At 45.2% G+C, this 20,498-nt stretch overlaps 1 protein-coding gene and 1 long non-coding RNA gene across 3 annotated transcripts in view; both read right to left on the bottom strand.

Annotated features, from left to right (window-relative positions):
- CSMD2 (CUB and Sushi multiple domains 2) overlaps positions 1 to 20,498 on the bottom strand; it is a 300,763-nt gene that overhangs the window by 192,435 nt on the left and 87,830 nt on the right.
- Positions 1,073 to 20,475, bottom strand: LOC125181015 (uncharacterized). 2 transcript variants are annotated; one of them, XR_010826530.1, is made up of 3 exons: positions 13,812 to 20,475; positions 12,543 to 13,357; positions 1,073 to 6,342 (listed from the first exon to the last, which is right to left on the bottom strand). It is a non-coding gene; the product is annotated as an uncharacterized lncRNA (long non-coding RNA). The 2 variants fall into 2 exon arrangements; XR_010826529.1 differs by having other exon boundaries at positions 1,073 to 13,357.

The following is a 20,498-nucleotide window of genomic DNA, read 5'->3' as shown; positions in this document are numbered from 1 at the left end:
TTTACTAAAATGTAATTAATGAAGGCTTTTAAACCCTCAGAACCTTTCAAATTAATGAAAAGTCCACCCAAATAAATTAGACATGTAGTCCAAGAGCTGCAGATTTAAATTACAGTAGTTATCCTGACAGGAACCAAGAAGCAGCTGTCACATACAATTATTTTTAGGGCTGCTACTAAACCATTTTCACATTATGAGCTGCCACCTCTCAGCAGCTAACAGCAGCTCCACATTTTATCATGACAAAAAATTAGAGGCGCTCGGTTATCTCCTCGGGTATTACACACGCTCGCAGCGCACCGGGCGTTAAACGGAGATAAACCCCGCCGCCAGGGGAGGAAGGAGCCGCGTTGCGTCACCGCGGCTATGACATCACCCCAACCGCCCGGCCAATCGGGCTGCAGGGCGCACACAGGGCCCCAGCTGATTGGTTACGGGATCTCACAGGTCACAGTCGCGCTGTGAGGTCATCGCCGCCGCCGAGGGCCGCGGAGCTGAGGGCCCCGCGGCGCCATGGCCCCGCCGGCCGGCGCGCCCCGAGGGCCGCAGCGCCACCACCTCCTCTTCTACGTCTCCATCAAGAAGAAGGCCGAAGCCGGCCAGGAGCCTGCCGCTGGCGCTCGGCTTTCACAGCAACGCTCCGAAACCTGGAAAGCCGTGGCCATGGAGGAGAAAGAGGCTGAAGACATGGTGGAGCAGCAAGAGGCAGCGCGTCCAAACAAGGGGAGAGCGTCGGACCCTCTAAGAGGGGCAAGGAAGAGAAGGCGAAGGAAGCCAAGGAGCAGAGGTCGCTTCAGCAGAACGAAGCAGCCGCTCCCTGCTTTCTTTCTGTTCATGGCGCAGCATCGTCCAGAGCTTCGGAAATCGAATCCACACTGGACAGCAGCAGAAACTGCCATGAAGTTAGGGAAAATATGGCATGAGCAGCCAGAAGTAGAGAAAGAGATGTACAAACAGCAGGCTGCAAGGCTGAGGGGGCAAAAACAAGCGAGAAAAGCACAAAGGTCAGGGTGTGAGCCAGGAAAGGAGCTCACGGCAGAAAAAATGAGCAGGAAGCGAAGACTCTGATGGCTTGCTTAGCTGATAAGGCTGTGACCCTCTGCAATTTCACCTCATCACTGGTGCAGCTGTAGCTCCTTGCGAAGTTTTGTGCAGTTCATCACAAGGCTCAGTAAAAATAACTGCAAACACTAGATAACCCTGATAGTTGGTTCCATATTTACAGCACTGGGAGGGTTTGTGCACTTTAGGGATGGATGTTTCCTGCTTACCCACAAAGAAACTAGCAGTGAGTCTTCCCTCTCTCCTCTCCCCTCCAAACCCCAGGTTAAAACAGGCTCCTTCCATGTGGGAAGGATTCTGTCCCTCGAGCTCAGCAGGTCCTGGAGCCCGAGAGATCGTGCACGAATACTGCTGCCCCAGGGCAAGCGCAAGGCACGCGGCTGATGCCAGGGCTCTCTGGCTGGCCACCTGCTTGGCCTGTCCACAGCACGCACAGTGCGTGCCCTTGGAGGTGACGGGGTGGGTAGGATGGAGCACGCGGCTCCAGTTTTCAACCTTCAGCCCTCTGCACAGCAGCGTCGTTTGGAAGGGATGGCAGCTGTCACTCTGAAGACAGAAATAGTCAGTAATAACCTCTGCAGGTCAGGGAGCAGAGGAAAGCCTTAGGAAGGAGCACAAATTCAGACTCAAAACCAGGACAGGTACCAGCCCCCAGTGAAGGGCTGGAGGACAGGGAGGTTTCTACTTTGACCCCAGCCTCCTCACGGGTTCCTAACGGAACAGGCACAGCTTATTTTCACAGCAGGGCCAGCGCCCATGTCCCTTCTTTAAGCAACCCAGCCCCAACTTCTTTCCTTTGGCTCAAGCAAAGGGGTGACTAAACTCGATCCAGAAGTCTACATCTGTTATAGAAAGGCTGACAGCCCATGCTATTTATCAACTAAAGCAAGATAACCTCTTGCCCAAGCAGTGCTTGCTGACTATCTGGCTCATAAGGACATCTTTGCAAAGCCTGCACTTTGGAGAGGAGGTCAATTGCTTTCCAGACTCTCTGAAGTCTTCGCATGCTGCATCTCAACCCCAGTGCTCTGCCAGCTTGTCTGGTCCATGAGTACAGCCTCTCCGTCCCTCTGCTCCCTGCTTACGTACTTTTTTTTTTTAAAAGGAAAAAAACAGCAGGATAGAGGACCAGGGAAAGCATTCATTCTTAAGTGCTGTCTGGGTATATGAGGCTGCTGCTATTTTTCCCCCCACATGCCCCCTGCCCCTAGCAGCCAGTTTTTTCTGAAGTTAAAACTCCAGGCTGGAATTTGTTAAGGTTTAACCAGTCTCCTCTCAACTCATGAAGATTCACATCCAGTTCTTTCACCTAACATGCTGCACACATACATAAGGAAACAGTGAAATAGTCAAAACACTTCCACGCTGCCCATGCTGGAGCACAGCCTCGGCATAATGCATGAGTGCTGTAGTCAAATGTTGCTTTCTTTCCTTCTATGTGCACCAAGGGAAATGCTTCATCTCAAAAAATCACAAAACAAACTGGGCTCCGAAGATGTGCTTGTCACTTATTCCTCACACCAAATTTTCATGTTAGCACCATCTCCTACAGTACCTGGAAATGAAGTCAGCGGTCAGCAGCTCTCACCGCTGAGAAACTTAAAAACCCAGCACACGACCCTGGTATGCTATCACTGCAAATGCTGACATACTCAGTAAAAAAAATAATACTGTGCTGCGACTTGATAGCAGGGACAAGAAATATCACTTTAATGGCTCTCATGACTGCATGGCCGCTAACAGTTTAACAGGATCCATCAATTAAAATCTATTCCCAGCTGCACTGGTGATGGCCACACCAGACTGTACAGCTATTTTTGGCACATTACAAATATGAAGTGGTTAAAAAAGATGCATCAGAAAGGCCTAAGATATCACCCATCCAATTAGACTTTTAAGGGAATCTTTGTCTTCCATTTCTCAACTTGCATACTTCTTAAACAACTGGCATTCAGGCAAGATCACGCCCTGTGAAGTTGGTGCACAAGTTCCGCTCAATTTAGCTCATCACAATCTGCTTGTGAGCGATGTCTTCAAATACCTGCAGCACTGCCTCAAAACATACACTTCTTTGCAAACACACACTCCAGTAAACTCCCAGCGTGGCTATTTCTACCAGCTTCTGCAGCTGAAATGCAGTCCGAGAGGCCAAAGGACACCTCTGCCTGGCAGCCCAGAATATGCGATGAAATTCCAGTTAGCTGCAGTGGGAGAGCTGCTACTGAGAAGGAACAGGAGGGCCTGGAAAACAACGCACCTGGAGCTGGTCAAGTTTTTCCACCATTATCTGTTTTCACCCTATTGGCATATAGACTATAGATGCAAATAGATGTTAGAGCTAAGCATTACCAATGAAAAACAACACTTTTGGAGATGCCTTGCAAGGTAGCTACAGTCTTTGAAGAGCCCATGGATAACTGATGGAGAAAGGGGGGTAATGATTGCTATGGCTGACATACGTATGGTACATAGCTCGGACTCTGGGTTAGGATCCTCCTCTGTTTTTCTACATCACAGCTAAAGCATGCAACAAAACTCCCAGCTGAAGCCTATGGTTTCTTTCGGTACCACAACGATACAGGCTCACTGCAAGCCTTTGCATGAAAGCTGCTGCACTTACTTCTCATGTAGTCAAAACTAATGATAATGACATTATAATGGATCTAGTAATATCATTTTTATAGAGCTTAATGCTGCCTGTGTTGTCACTGCTAAGGGACAGATGAGTAAAGAATACTTTGTAAATTCTGCGGGAGAAGATTAGCTGGACTACTTTCCCTTCAAGCCAGCTAAATGGATTCATCCAGATAGCTGGCGGAGAGACAGGCTTTGCTTTCCCTGCTGTCTTGATGCAGAGGTTTCTAAGGGGCAGAGTTCTGGAGTAGAAAAGAATAGCCAGAAGTATTCTATCTTTATCCAAAGCCTTCAGAAACCCACTTTCCTTTGCTCTGACCGGGAGGCACAACAGCTGTCACCACAGCCATAGTGGCACTCATACATGTTGGATCTCAGATACGTTATGCACCTGGGTCAGACTTCAAAGCCTGGATAAACAAACCAACCCTCAAGCTAAAATTTTACACATTTCCCCACCTTTCTGAAAAGAAAAAAAATGAAAAAAAGCCTGAGCACAAAAACATACACATCAGTAAGCTGACCTGAATGCTACTCTCAGGCTTCTACTGGCATTGAGAGAAGCGTATCGCTGCACATATTGCCTCTTCTGCTTGTTAAATGGGAACAACAGCACTTCATCCTGCCTCCTTCATTTAGCCTCCACTCTCCTTACAGTAGCAATTTCTTCCCACGTGTGTAGAAGACAGTCCAAGAGCTCTCCTATTACAGCAGCAGTACTAGAAACACTAGAATATTTCTGAATAGCAGATATATTTAACAGATGTTCTCTGCAGTAACGCTTCTAAGCTGTTGCTTCATCTTGTGCCTATGTAACACAGGCATGAGAAGTCCCGTTCAGAGAAGCTGACACACTGGGTGCCCCACCAGATTAGGATAAAAACCAAAAGAAAGCCCACAAACAAAACACTGCCATTCTTTCTGGATGTTGCAGCAAGGAGTTGAGCAGGACTACAGGACTTGCTTGGGTCTGAGTAAGCAGATGCACCACTGAAACTCAGGCATCTCTTGGCATATTAGAAGTTATTATTAGCCCTACTGGCATTTCAGAGAGCTAAAGGAAATACTAAAAGGGGAGCATAAAATTAAAAGGTTATAGCAAAAATCTACACCAACTACAGCACAGTTAAGTAAGCCACTGTTGGCATCTCTGTCCCCAGAGGGCTCTAAGTGATGGTCACGCCAGCACCCCAAAGCCTCCGCAGCTGCAACCAGACAAGCCTGGCAGAGACCTCCCCCAAACTCAGCTTAGGCAGCAGCTGATTCCTTCTTCGTGACTCAGGCTGGTATTTACACTGTACAGCCTTGTAGGAAGGGCCCTGCCATGAGTTAATTGAGATGTTACAACTTAAACGCTTACAAAAAGCGGAAACTGGAAGCGTTCTTTGCTCATTAACTGGCTGGCAAAGAACCTTTTTGTTTTAAAGAATCAATAACTTGCTTTTATTCACAGCTTGATTTTAATGTGACCAAAAAGATACCAAGTTGCTCAGAAGCTAAAAAGCTACCAGCGCTATCTGTGGTGAAGAGCGCAACAGCTTGCTTCTTTTAAGTCCATCTTGCAACAAAGCACAGACCGCGCGTTACAGAGCGCGTACCCATCTGCACGGATCTGAGAGAGGCAGTACATCCTGCCTCCCTTGTTAACTCTGATTTATATCACAAATCACTGCAATAACAAACTCGTCGTCTGCGTGCCTGTACAACATTTAGCACGGGGCAGCCCTACTTCGAGGATGCTATACGCTAGGACAGCTTCGTTAAGTGCTCCTCCATTTCCCTTTCTGTCCAAGGAGGTAGTGTATTTAGCATAGATAAAGCAAGCTGCCCTTGCAGTTCTTGGTGAGAGGGCATCTTCATTCCAAATTTGAGTGAAGATAATGAAACAGGTCTTCAAAGGCGTGCCACTCCCACTGAACTGCAAACCCATCTGTTTCTTTTATTTGGTAATAGCTACCAACAAAAAACAGGTGTTATGTTATTAGAAGTGCAATTAGAACAGCAGTTTGACAGACCCAATTTTGTCTTTCCCCAAATTTATCATTTAGGTAGATAAAATAAATATCTACTTGTGCTCTTGCCAACCTCACATGACAGGTACGTTCCATCAGGCAGACCAATAGCTGAGACTTGCAATTCCCTAGGGGGTGATACTATGCATAAAATGCCACAGAATATGAACAATAGGCATAAAATATTAATTTCTTTTCCACAGAAAAAAAAAATTTCATCAGACTACCATTCAGGAGACCACAACTACCGGTTAAGATAATGTTAAATATACTTAAATCACTGCTTGACTCGCCAAAGTATGTTTTCCATCACATATTGCAAAAAAAGTTTTATGCTTCCAAGAACAGCAAATGACAAAAGAGGATTCACAGAAGTTTAAATAAATAAATAATAATAAATAATAGGTATCTGCTTGTGAATCTACAGGACACTGGAGAAATTACTCAACATCAACCAGAAATTAAGTGTCGGCTGCAGAGCCCCAGCGGCCACTCGTGAAGCAGGACTTGGCTGAGACGGGGATGGTAAAGGCGGCATCTCCTGACTGCCCGTTACCGTGCAGTAATTTATTCCCGTGATCTGCCACGTTGGCTAGATCATGCAGCTGAAGATATTAATTCCTCTTCTGGGTACCTGCACGTTGAAAACCACTGCTATTAGAGGACATTATTACATGTGCATGAGGAGAACAAAACCCGCTTTGTTTTACCAAGGCTTATTTTTTAAAAGCAGTAAAAACTCCTACAATGACCTCGTTCCTCTAGAAATCAATGAAGAGCTCATGCTCGACTAAATCCTGGTGCTGAACACAACACAGCCTCGCATCAAACCAAACACACTAATCCTCCCTCGCTGCGTGCCAGGAGCCGTATCAGCTCGCAAGGGCTTGGCATGGGCCGAGCATCGGCACCTCGGGCTGAGCCACGGGTTGGTCGTGGGAGCACAGGCAAGTCTCCTTCCAGCGAGTGTTACTCAGCGTGCTTTCTGGGGAAGATTAAGAGGTCCGTAACACCTGAGCACACATTAAAGTTGCCAAGACAGCAGAATGAGAACCGTGCAAGGGCAAAACCTCCCTCTTAAGAAGTCTGGGTGGATGACCTTAACATAACCTGACAGCTTCCAACTGCAGAAACTGTTGACTACTTGAAAGCACTGCCAGAATGTCAAAAGCAGGTTGTACTTTTTAAATTTCATTTTCTTTTAAACCTGCCTTCTGTGTGCTTTGCTGCTACAACAGTTTCTCCTCCCCTTCCAGGTTCAATCTGCATTTCTTCTGCTCAGCCTGACTGATGTGAATTGTGTCACCAGAGCTCCACGCTTGCCTATCATTACATATTTCCAAGTGTTTGATCAGATAAAAAACCCTGAAATAGATTCAGTCTGAAATTAAACAGACTGTAACAGCACTCACAGAAAGGCAGATCTTACCAGCCTGCCTTTTTCAGAGGAGCTGAGCATCTCCCTTGCACAAGTTCAGTGCCAGACCTGAGCCAAGGCACCTGAAGGGCTGCCGCATCGAGGGGCCTTACAAAGGAACCTTGCAGCTTTGCTGTTCAAAGCAACAGTGCACGTTACCAGTTTATTAGCATTGCTGCTTACAAGTCATTTCAAAGCTTGGTGTAGTGATTATAGCTGCACAGAAGTCGTATTCACCAGGAAGTGATCAGAATTATCCATAGCTTGGAGGAACTTTCTACCCTTCCGATCAATAACACCATTAACAACCTATCCCGAGCTCCGCAGCGCTCCTAGCATTAGAGGCTTGGCACAGCCATGGTAGAGCCTGTTAAAGATCTTCTCACTCAACTGTATGAAACCTTATTTCCATACGAGTTTACTGGGCAGAGCCTTACAAACTGCTAACTGCAGACCCCAGAGCCTGAGCACCAAGGAAGGTTTGACGCTCTGCCAGGGGCAGGGGCAGGTCCCAGATGTGTTAGGACTACCACACACTCAGCAGGATTTTCCAGTACTATTACTGATACCTATAAACACCTTAAGATAAGATAAGGTCCCACCAAAAATATTCAAGGAGAGCAACAAACGTTAAATTTGTAATTACAACCATAAATGACCGGTTTACATTTCTGTTAAGGAAACATCAGACAGCCTACAGTCACCCAAGACTTTACAACCCCAAACCAGTTGGGCACAGTCTTAACAGAATGTTCTTAAGGAAAATAAAAACAAAAAACAACAACAAAAATCCAACTCCAAATCTTCTGAGCAGCAAACACATTGAACTCGGGGGATGCAAGCAAGCATCAGGTCTCTACCAAAGCCAGCTTGCAGTCCTGCACAGACTAAGGAAGATGGTTCCTGATAATTTGGCATAAAAAGCAAAATAGTTCCTTTTTTGGCAACTTACTAGAATCAGAACTTGCACAAAAAGAGGAAAAGCGCCAAAAGCAAAGTGAGCATTGGCATCACCACACATACAGAATATATTATTTTGTCCCTTTGGACTTAATTAGTTCAAATTTACAAAGAATGACACCCATAAAGATGTTAAACATTAACAAAACTTCTGTTAACTTGCATCAAAATTAAGTCTAATTGCAAGCTGTTTTATACACGTTCCAGGGTTACGAAGTTTAATGAGTACTTTATTCTTTCCTCAAGACCTCTACTATATGAATTCCATGCTAGAAAACCCTAGTTCCTTAAAAGGTTTAAGACAAAAATTAAAAACGAGATCTACGATATTGTCCTCTAATGAAGACATCCTCCTACTTTTGATTTTTTTTCTTTTTTCTTTTTTTCTGTGTAGCAATGGGGACAGATATTGAGCAGCAATACACAGACCGTACTGCTTAAATATTTCCTGTTTTAAAACTCATTTTACTTTTAGAGAGAAAACAATAATATAGAAGCTTATGAGCTTTTTCCTTTTTAAATTGAAGATGGGGCTCAAATCAGAGAGTGCATTACCTGGGTTTCAAAGACCGAAAGATTTTTTTACAAGGAGCTTTGCTCTACCTGCAACAACCACGCACACCATGCAAAGCAGACAGAGCTGCCCAAGCTTTTCAGGCCAGATGTTCTTACAATCGGGAGGTGTTTCCCACACCAAGTACAGCCCAGCAACCATGAAAAGGAACCAGTCAGCCCTTTAAAATACCCGTGTTTGGGCTGGGACGAGGCACATGAAATAAAACCCCCGAACTTTGAGCTCTCCCATCCCAGCAGCACATTTCGAGCACAGGGTACCACTCCAGGATCGATGGTGTTAACTTATGCTGTTACATTACAAAGTGAACAACCTTATTTCAGAACTCCTTCATGCCAGCTTCCAGCCTGAAGCACTTTTATTTTTTCCCTTTTAAGAACAGCTGACTTATCAAAAGCAGGTTTTTCTAACAGAAAACCACAAGCTAAGCCACATTATTATAATTGAAGCAATTAATTACTTTTATGCCTCTCTTTTTAAGAGATCTTTAATGCAGGTAATTCTGACTAAGAGCTCATTTCAACTGCTCCATCATTTAAAGGACGATTATAAAAATTAATTTATAAAGTGCAGAACTAAGACAAAGGGGAAAAAGGAAAGCGAGGACAGATGGGCATCTCCCCGAGCTCCGATTGGGAAGCATCAAACCACCGCTTCCACCTTAAAAGCATGTTGAAGGCAGATCAAGTTTTCAGGTCGCTGGTGGAAAATAAAGCAGCCCCGCTTGCAGTGTGCTGGCACGAAGCGGCCACGGCTCAGCATCACACACACTGAGCCATCCCGGTCAGTGACCGAGCCCTGGTGGCTGTCTGTGCCCCGTGGGCTCTCAGGGCTTTCCTCCCGCAGCCAACCTGGCCCTGCCCTCAGCACAGGATTCAAAAGGAACTGGAAAAAAAATAAACACATATAATAAATGAAGCTTGAGCTGATTTAAATAGGAGTGAACTTATTTGTGTTAATTACACTGCAAGGCAATGGCAGGGAAGCAGCTAATCACATTTTGTCTTTTTCTACTTGTACAAGGCAGCAATTGCCCTCTATGCAAAACCACATTGGTACAACACCGTAATGGGTCTGGTTTTCCAGAGACTTGGAAAATTCCAGCTTACTGCGGCCAGGAATACAGTCATTACGTGTTAGCTGTTGACAACATTTTGCCTATTACTAATGCTCTGATATTTACTGATGTCCTGGCATCTTCCTGATCCCTGCTATAAATCCAGCCACAAAAGAGGTCCCTGCAAGGAAGAATCAAAACATCCATGTTGTAAAACAGCCAAGACTGTCAAAAACAAACTCAGCGTGAGCTAAAGAGATCATGACCTGCCATGACAGAAGAAAATGCCACCAAGGGGAAGAAGCAAAATACAATCGCCACATGAACCCAAAGCACATTATTTCCTTCCACCATCCGGGCTTTGAGAAGACTGATTAGATCTTAGCGTACAAAGTACCAGAGACATTAAGAGCAAAGATATTTATATGAAGTGTCTGCTTTTAATAACTAATATTACTAGACTTGCAGTCTATCCTTGAATCGAGAAGCGCGAGACGGGAGACGTATCTGTGCCAAGATCCATCAGCGGCACCATCTCCCCGAGCAGGAAGAAACACACTGGATTTTTAAACGCAGAGAAACAGAGATGCCAAGGTGAAAGAAAACTCGCAGAATTCACTGTTTTGCTCCTACGTCCCATAACAGAAACCGCTCACGTTTCTGCCTGTCAGCTCACTGCGCTCAGAGCCAGGCTTTGGACCAGCTCACCAGGGAAGCCCCAAGCCCTTCAAAAGTACGCCTCGCCCCAAGGATGCAGAGCTCAGGCTTACACTAAGATTTCAGACAGCGCTTCGCTGGGTGATACCGTATTAACCAATTCTGAACTGCTATTAGGCCTTTCACTTTAATACTTAGTTTGCAACTCCCTCTCCGCTTAAGAATTCAGGAGTCCCCCTGTGAATAGCTCACTTCCAGAAACATCGCACAGATCTGGAATAGAAAACAGCCTGTGCGCTCTCCTGCTTATCCCATCCATTATTGATCCTTGCCAGGGCATCTTTATCTATTTTTTAAAGCAGCAGCAGCTCAGGCCTGCAATAAGCAAACAACAGGAACAGAAGTCAATTTTTTCCACTGCAGGTGAAAGTTTGTTACTCAACGACAAAAGGCCTCCAAGGCCTCTACTACAGCTATTAAATTACAGATGTTTGGCTATGGTAAAAATATATATATGTACACACACGTATATATTTTTGTATTCCACTGAATTTTTCAAGATGTATTATAGATATGTCAAGTTATAAATATACATAACTTGACAAATACAATGGGCTAGCTCTGAAAACACACTTTGTAATATTTAACGTGAATAGATCTTCCATTTCTGTGGCTGCAGCACTGGCCGTGGCAACGCTTCATTTAACCTCTCCTATTGAGAGCAGCTGTAACAGAAAGCGTTAGTGTTTCTCTAGTCTTCAAAATGCTGACATTTTCTACCACTGTCTTCACATCTGCTCTCCATCTCAGAGGCTCTGTCCCTAGGGATGCATGGTGATGGTGAGGGGTGGTGGAGCTCTCCCTGTGCAAAGACCAGACCAGAAGCTTCTGCTAAACTAAAGCTCCTTGCTGCTTCTGCGCACAGGGAGAGCTGGACCAGATGGCCTCTTGAGGTCCCCTCCAACCTCAACCATTCTGTGAACTAGTATCAGCCTTAGGAGAACCTCAAAACCTTTTGCGATCAACAGTAATATATTTAAACCCTGTGCTAGCCAAATGTTCTATCATCCTAGGTGAAAGAGAGAACAGACCCTGCACCTAAAACCCAAAAGGCAGCAAGATGCTGTTGTGCTGGCTCTAGAATAATCAACTGAGAAAGTCCCCTACCTTAGAAATAAAAACGAGAGGAGAAACCCAGAAGTAAAATGATCTGACACGCTCACAACAGGTTAGAGCCAAGTTCAGTTCTGAGACCTATCTGGTATCTCATCTTATCTCATAAACCTGCAGTTTACAAACCCAAATCTCAGCTGCAAATAGGGCGAGGTTGGACTAAAGGGCCCGAATGTACAAGCAGAGGAGACAAAATCATGGTGATAAGTGATTTGCCACCATGACACAGTAACAGAAATAAATCCCAATGCACAAGAGCGTCTTTCCTCCCCTGCCCGGCACTTGGTTTGCTGCCAACTTGCTACTTAGTGAGATACTGCTCCAGCTCCCAACGGCAGGCTGACCTCAGAGCGCCTGCTACCAGGAGCATGCCAGGACCTCTCACACAGTCTGTGCAATTTTTCTTGACTCTGGAAGGTGACGACCTGACACCTGTACCTTGCCAGAGGGCTACACTGGCTAAGGGGCACACATACTTCACCACGTCACCCCCAGCAGCAAACCTCTCCTGAAGAGGACTCTAGGATTTCTTCCCTGTATTTCATGCATTTCAGTATTTCCAGAGACAAGCGGAAAGATCAGGCTGGACAGATGTGTGTGGCCTCAGAATTTCCAACATAAAAATAAATTACTTCTCCACGGCTTGAGCTTATTGAAAACCAATGAAAACACAATTCTTCCCCAACTTCAATGAATTAACATACAATGCAAATTAAAGGGAGATGAGCTTAATCACAGTACGTGGGATACATTACCATCAAACATCCAAAATCAATTTAAGGAGTAATATGAATTAAGCACCAAAATGAATCTGTATCATTGTGAATTTCACTTAAAGCATGTGACAAAAAGCTACAGAAACTGAACACATGTGAATGAGTTTGTGATTTCCTAGGAGAAGCAGCTGCAGAGAACCTAGGGAAGAAAAACCAGAAGGCAAAGATCATTTAAAATATATTTTGTGAAACAGGTGACATTTGAAAACAAAGTACTTACATTCTTTAATACAACTTGTAAATATATGAAAGCTTCTGTGAACAGGTCCACAAAGAAACCGCGGAAGAAAGATCTTTTGAAAGTACTGGAACAGCTGCAGAGGTGTCTCTGCTCTTTCACTTTGAAGTTGTAGATAAGGGCAGGCAGTGTAAAACATGACTTATCAGCTCTGGCAGGCAGATTTTGACGTTCAAACCCAATTCCCTCACCATGGTGCATTTCTGTGCAAAGGGAGACCCCTCCGCATATGCACACCTTCAGCCGGCTTAAACAACAGCGGTGGAACCTTGCACAGAAAGGGACACGAATTGGCTTCTGATGAAGAAAAAAGTGAGCCAAAATCACACGAACAGGGCCCCACCACCGGCCCCCAACAAAGAGTAACACAGAAGCATCTCCTGGAAGCACCACGAGGCAGAGCCAGCCATCTGTCCTACCAGCAGCTGGCCAAATCCTTGCTTAACCTGGGAACGCTCAGTGCCCCACCACAGCAGAGGAGATCTGGTGTTCTAAAAAGACGCCCAACCATTTACAGCCTGTGACATCACCTGCACTTAGGTAAAGCGCCCTGTCTCCGCCCAATACAGGTATTATTCACCAGTTTACAACCCATGTGGTCATTTACATGTTGGCTTACATCCGGGAGGTACTCTTGCAATTGCCACCGTATTTCTATGATTCTGTGATTCCCGAGGTTTCAGCCAGCTGCGTTACACTAACTTGCATGAGCCCCCTCTTTCCAGTACCTCTCCTCAGCTTGCAGTTGAGTGTTTTTGCAAACAAACTTCTCTTTTCCCTCAGCACGTGTTCACATCCTGGACAGAAATGGCAAAATATTAATTTCTTCATGTTTAGGAACCTTCACAGATTTTTCCACTCTGCACCTTATCCCTTCAGGTGCAGTCCACAGAGCAGCCTTTGCACAGGGCTTGCTCTCAGCCTCAGAGGGGACCAAACAAAGGTCAATTTAGGATAAAAAATACAATTAAGAGATAATTAGTGTAATTTTCAGCCTAAAAGCATCTTCTTCCTTGGTTTAAATAGCTAGCTTGAATATTCATGGAATGCTCTCTACTATCTAGCAAATAGAATTAATCATATTAATGCATGGAAAAATAGGATTAGCTAGAGAGGGGTATATGAAATCTAATCATGTCTTATTGAATGAAACATGAGTGGGAGAGGTCATGAGGCCCTTTCCCTGTAGTTTGTCACAGAAGTCGCTCTCCCTGCCATGCTCGGGGCAGAAGAGCTGCTCAGAGCACTCACCTCCCCAGAGGACGGGCAGCAAGGAGCAGCTGGGTCCACGTTCAGCCCCACAGCAGCTTCAGGAAGGTGTTGCACAAATGGGTAACCAAGTCCCTCGCTGATGAGAGCTAACACAGCCTGCGTGTTATTTTTATCGGCTCAGCTGCTGTCTAAATCCTCCTTTCCTTACCAGCAACGTATGCTAAATTACGGAACCTCTTTAAATACCATCTTACCCTGAGCAGCTTCCTTCCAGAATTTCCCATTCAGTTATTCCTGCACTGCAACCGGCAGGGCGGCTTTAGGACAAGGCGCAATGTTACTCTACTGAAACTACTTTGTTACAAAGCATTATCAATCCTTCAACTTCACTTAAAAACAGCAATCAAGAGGATCGCAAATCATCTGTGCCCACCAGGGACGCAATCAGCTCTACCTCTCAGCTACCACCAGGAAACAAGTGCTCCCAATGCTGCGCCACCTGCTTCCCATCAGGGAGAAATCAGATCACAGACCTATACGCTCCTGTTCTCCCTATAGCAGATTCATAGTAAGACAAGGACCCAAGTGAGGTACAGGAAGCTGCAAGGCCTGGGCCAGCCCCACGAGCTGATGCTCACAACACCGGAGGCAGCGAGGGGCCGCCAGCAGCAGCCTCAGCAGGGAGAGCTGCAGGCGTTCCAGCCGTTGGCTGCGTGAGCGGGGCTGCTCTGCGGTTCCTTTATGGGCTTTTGTGCGCTTCTCCAAAATGTTATCTCCAGAGATCGCACGTTCTAAGAGACAAGGGGTTTTTGCAAGAAAACTATTTCCCACTGAAACAATGTTTTAGATAGGACAGCTTTAAAGCCTTCACAGAATTTCCTTCTAATTAAAAGCACCATGAATTCTTTAACAGAAAAAGAATTAACCGTACCAGTCAAATAAGGCAATCTATTTCCAGATCCTGATGAAGATGTAACTGACATTTAAATAGGGACTTTAAAAAGCCACTTCATACACTTTTTTTTTCACTCATTCCCACTCCTATGGAAAACATTACCATGGAAGATGAGCAGCTGAGTATTACAGATAAAGCATCCGTTTTTAACTGCCTATTACAACAAGGAAGCTCGATTCACTGCACAGGAAAAGAAAACTTTCACACTTGCATTATCTAGGCTTTAACTAGAAATAAGTTATTTCAAGACAACTGTCTTCAATTCTTCAGCCTCACGCATGCACGAGGGCAGGATACTGCTTGTCAACTTGCAAATAAAAGCAATTACCGACTGGAAAAAATCAAAAAGGAAGTGGCAACTGTGAGATCCCAATCGTTCTGAAGCAGCCATCAGGCAATCTGTTCTCCAGAATCCCCGCGAAGAGAGGCAGCTGCCAGGGCGCAGGCAGGGGGGGCGCGTGGAGAGGGCCGGTTCTGGGCTCCCCAGCACTGGGCAGCTCCGCTCCGTACCGCAGCGCCTGCTCCCCTCCTGCAGGCACTGCCCCGGTTCCCGTGCTGGTGGCAGCAGCATTGCCAGGAGAAGCAACAGATGCAGACCCCGCGCTCCAGAGCTGCGGCATGCTGGCAGAAGGAACGCGCTGTAGCAAGTGACAATACACCAGGGCCCAATTCACGAGTCCTTTGGAGCCAAAGCCTCTCCCCGTTGATTTCAGTAGATGTTGGCTGAGGCCTGAGATGAAAATTCGTGCTGAAAGCTCTGAGGCAGCTATCTAAGGATCAGAAGCTGCTTTGATATAAAGAAAATAGGTTGGTTCATTAGAAGCACATACAGAGAACAGTTTTTACCAACTAACATAATCATCATCTGAAACAGTGACCTTCAAGAACAGGCACTCTAATTTCTTACCGGTAGAGCACAAGATGTGCAAATAGATGAGCCTGGCTAGTGGTACGAGACACCTGGCGTCAAGAGGGAAGCTCAAAGCAGACCTCACACAGGAGATCTTTAATGACTATTAGAAGCAGATAGACAAGGGTGGTGGGGAGGGAAGGGTCAACTGCAGATAATGACAAGAAGTAAAGCCAGCAATAGTCACGAGGAGCTGCTAAAACATCAGGGACATTCCTCTAGTCATTCCTCCCTCGAAGTCAACTCTGCAGATACGTAGCATCACGAGAGACACTCTGCAATGCTTTTCCAGAAGACAGGGTTTAGTGGTGGCCCTGGTAATGAAAACAATGTTTCCCAGGGGAAATGACAAGGTTCAGAGAATGGAAGGGCAGCAGAGGGGCAACATGACAGATGATGCAACCCCCCTAAAATTAGACTTCTGTTCAATAAAAGCGCAATAAAGTCAAGAGGAGGATCACAGCGATGAAAGATAGCATAGACCAAGGCTCTGCATGAACGCAGCGATTCAGCACGTGCTTGTGTCCTCCTGGAACAAATATACAAGTGAGGCAACCGAGGAGAATGCAGTTTTGAAAGAACAATGAAATCACTGATTAAAAAAATAAAACTGAGTAGGTGGTATCTGCGAATTGTCAGACTCATCTCTTTTTCTTCTTAAACATTTGAATTTTCAAACACGTAGCCACATTCAGTAAGAGTTCAGGAATAAAGAGGCATAATTAAGCTCAAGAAGGAAATGCACCACGGTGGACTGTAACTGAGAAGGGTAAGCCCAGTCCTGATTGCCCAGAAGAAAAGGATGAGCAACCGTAGCAGTTTCCATTCCCAAGTTACGGTGTGATTTCTCTAGGTTGGGCTAAGCAGCCTCAAAACTTGGGAGCGAAAACCAGGACCCGGGGCAAACGAAGCAGTAATTTAGAAACAAATTGGTTTCCCAGGTCGACAAGCAACTTCTCAGCGTGATACTAGGAGGTGCTCTGCCAGGTAAGGCTCTGTTTCAGCCAAGCTCATGCAAAACGATGAAGTAAAATAAGGTCAGAGGCCAAGGGGGTTGCAGGCAGCAGGTAACTGCTGCACTAGGAGCTGATACGAGGCTAGGTTCCGACCTCTCCCACACCATCATTGCTTCGATCCGAAAGGCACCGCACCACGACCTGGCAGCAGGCACTGAGCACCTTTCCCAGCTACAGCCCAGGCCCTCCTACCAGCTGGGACCCTCAGCCTACCAAATACAGTCACCAAATGCAACACCGCTACAAAACATATGCAAAGCTTCTTTATTAAAGAAGTTGTCTACATCTCAAAGTAGATTTCCCATCTGAAGATTAGAAACATCTAATGAACCTTCAAAACATGCCAGACAGACTGTCATACTCAGACAAATGAGATACTTGTTAGTTTCGTCTCATGGAACTAATTCATTTGGCAGGAGCAGAGGTTTCTAAGTAGTTTCATCAGTGGAACAAATAGCCGTGGAGTGCCAAATAACACCGCTTTGGGGTGGAAAGGGCATGATTAGCTGCCTACCTGGTCAGCAGACAGGCTGGAGCTTACAGCGTCTCCCTTCTGCTTCTTCCCACTTAATGACCACAGCAAAAGGGAAGCTCTTGATAGCAAACGTTACAATGTTTGTATATTTCTACAACTTCCAGAATCCCTAGTCTAGAAGAAGGGTTGTGCATGGCTCCACACAGCCTGAGAACAAGGCTCCACCTTTTGTCTATCTTGCTGGCTTCAGCTGTATTGGAATAACTGCCCAGACTTCCTTTGCTATATACTTGATCTCAATACGTATGTATGTTTACATGAACCGAAGTCAGATTATTAGTCATTTCCTACACCACCACCCCTTTGAAGGCAATAGCAGCCCAACACATTAACACCACCCAGCGGGATGCTTGCCAGTGAGCGAAGCTTTGAGGCAGGTACCGCGAAACCTCCGCAACCAGCAGAGGAATTTCATTCATCCTTTCGTGCCTCTCAGCTAGTACAAAAACAAGGGGGAGAAGAGAACCCCGGTCTTGAAAAGGAGACAAAACCTGGGGACGGTGACAGGAGGAAGCCCCCCACAGGCCGCCCAGCTCTCCCGACAGCCCGCGCTGGCGGAGCCAGCCCTCCTCCCCAGCCCACCAGGCCCAGCGCCGTCCTCTCTCACCTGACGGGCCCTTTTTCACACCGCTACTTTCTTCCCCTCCTGCTCTCTGCTCAGTGCAATTTTATTTCTCACCTGTCAAAATCCAGGCCCAAGGTCCCATGACAGAAGCTGCAATAGCTGTTATAAGAGCTGTAAACGTGTAATTTTATTAATATGTCTCAGATAGCTACTCAGCCCCTATTGCTCCGCTTGACACGAGAATACTTAGATCCACAAAGCCCTTTCCTTTCCAAGGCGCATGGAGGGAGGAACCCATGTCCGAGAGGTCAGGGCCCGAAGGAATACCAGGACCCCAACCATGGGACCGCTGACAGCAGGGACAACGGAACCTGGCTCCTCAGGGAGCACCACAGCATCCGTCTTTGGAGAGGAGAGGGTGACTGACAGCGCAGGACAGTCGTGGTAAGAGCAGGCCGCACGGAGCCTAACGTGCTGAGCTAGCACTCCTGTAAATACCATCATTATCCCGTAGCTCAAAAATAGATATGAATTATACCCGAGATGAAATTTAATTTTGTTTATTTGTGTACATCTCTGGACCCGATTAAAACTATTTATAATGCTTAGGAAATGAAATATTTAGCTGCAAGATACTTCAATAGAATGGCTTGTTCGGCTGCAAGTCTATCTGCTGTATTACCAATAATTAAAACTAGGTCTTCACAGAGGGGGGAAAAAAGGTTTTCAGCTATATTTTCAAGCTGAATCGTATCAACATGTTTAAAGACGAGATATGAGCTCAATTTATTCCCCCTATGGGCAAAAATTATTAAAAATGGGAAAAATGAGTCATCTGAATTTAATTATCAGGCTCTGAGTTGTGAAGGCCAGCTTTGAAAAATGAAATTTAAAATAAGACACTTTGTAATTCTGCTTATGGGACTGAAAAGTTTACTTCAAGAATACTAAATCAGGTCCCTCTGAATTGACTGGTGTGTTTATCTTGCCTGTGTGTATTTCCCGATGCTATAAAAATGCAGGATGATTCTTGAAAAGTAGGAGCAGCTTCACCTACAAGCCCTGGATGAAGCCCATGTTTGTGTGACCTGTTTCACTCATTAATGCCCTGCATCTCGCCTGGCCTGCTCCACCAGCTAATTCAAACAAGAGTCCACTGCTGTCACAGCTCAGAGTTCATCCAGCTCCCTGGGAGAACACATTTGAAGAAAGGTGATCATTAAAGATGCAGCACGTTGGTGCTTGGGGTGGAGGCAAGGGAATGCATGCGACAAGGCCCCAAAGCTGATGTTTGTAAAACTTACTCCTGTAAAATAGTTCCCAATTCTCATTTTTAGAAGAGGTGGTAGTTTTTTTGTTTGTTTAGTTCCCCCCCCCCACACACACACTATTGAAATTCAAAGGGCTTAATTTGCTAAGACATGTTTGCAGTTTTTAAATTTCTACCACTGTATATTTATGGGTAGTTTATTAATTTTTTCCAGCAGGTTCCCTCTGACAGGCATTGTTTCATTTTTGATATGACAAGACACAGTGCTGCACTGGCAACACCTCCAGGCTGAATAATGTTTCTTAACTAGTTACATACATCTTTACCACATACCACAGATGACTGATCCTCCCTGCAGTACATAATGGCTAAAAAGTAATGGTGCCCGGAAACATTAATGCATGCTAATAAAAACATTTTTTTTCCCCCTCATGAAACACCAACATCTCATTTTCAAAGGGGTCCTGGGAACAGTAAAGAGTGAGTACATAGTAAATGGCAAGTTCCCTCACATTAATACATCCTGAACATTCAAATCCCATTCCTCCATAATTGTCAGGCGAGTATAAATTACTGAAATGAATGTTATTTGTGGTAGTGACAGAATCTTCATAAATAATCGTAATTTAACTTCCTGCTGATAATCCCAGGCAACACCTAATTATTTCAAATGCTTAATTCTCCCCTTCTAGAGGGGTGCTGGGACTAAGATTACTCTCTTCCATTTGCTCTTCGTTAGGACTTTTAACTGTTGGCTGCAGCCACAGTGCAGAAGACGGTAGTGTCCGGAAAAACTAGAGGCAGAAGTGTCCTTTGCTAAGCAACAGAAGCAATGTGCCAAATTCCCTCTGTGAGCCCTCACTTCAGATTTCATAGCACTGATCATTTGGACAGCTCTTGTATATTGGAAAAAAAAAAAAATCAGTGCAGCATTTATTATACATAAAAGCAGTATTTCTGAAAGCAATGTTCAAGCCAACTTAATGGTATGCAAGGGGTATTGAAATTCCACACACAGACTCATGTCTAAAGAACCAACTCATCTGCAGAAACATTTGCCACAGGTTCATTAACAGTAAAGTTAACTTGTCAGCAGCATATTTAGCAATAATCAGAGAACAATTCAGTAAAAACAAGATTGGAGCATGGCAATGTTTAAAGTAGGGTTTCTTGGGTGTGGATTTTGTGGTGCCCTTTTTAAAATTAATTTCTTATGTCATTTAACCAGCTACACTGTGAAATCTTGCTGCAGAGAATGATTTAAAGCAGAAAATAGTCAACATAAAGTTTACCAAGCAAATTAAAGGCATCCTCGAGTTTCATCAGAAGGCAGCAGCTAAAACCTGTAACTGGGAATCACCCCCATTCAAGCACAAACTCAGAACATCCTGTCAAAGTTTGGATCTCTGCATACTAAAAAGAAGGTGCTACTGTATGACAATACAGACAACAACGAAGTATGACCAGAAACCTAC

Source organism: Anser cygnoides, chromosome 24 (genome assembly GCF_040182565.1).
Source record: "Anser cygnoides isolate HZ-2024a breed goose chromosome 24, Taihu_goose_T2T_genome, whole genome shotgun sequence".
NCBI classification, from domain to species: domain Eukaryota; kingdom Metazoa; phylum Chordata; class Aves; order Anseriformes; family Anatidae; genus Anser; species Anser cygnoides.
The sequence above is the reverse complement of the archived record's forward strand: the minus strand, read 5'-3'. Positions and strand labels throughout refer to the sequence as shown.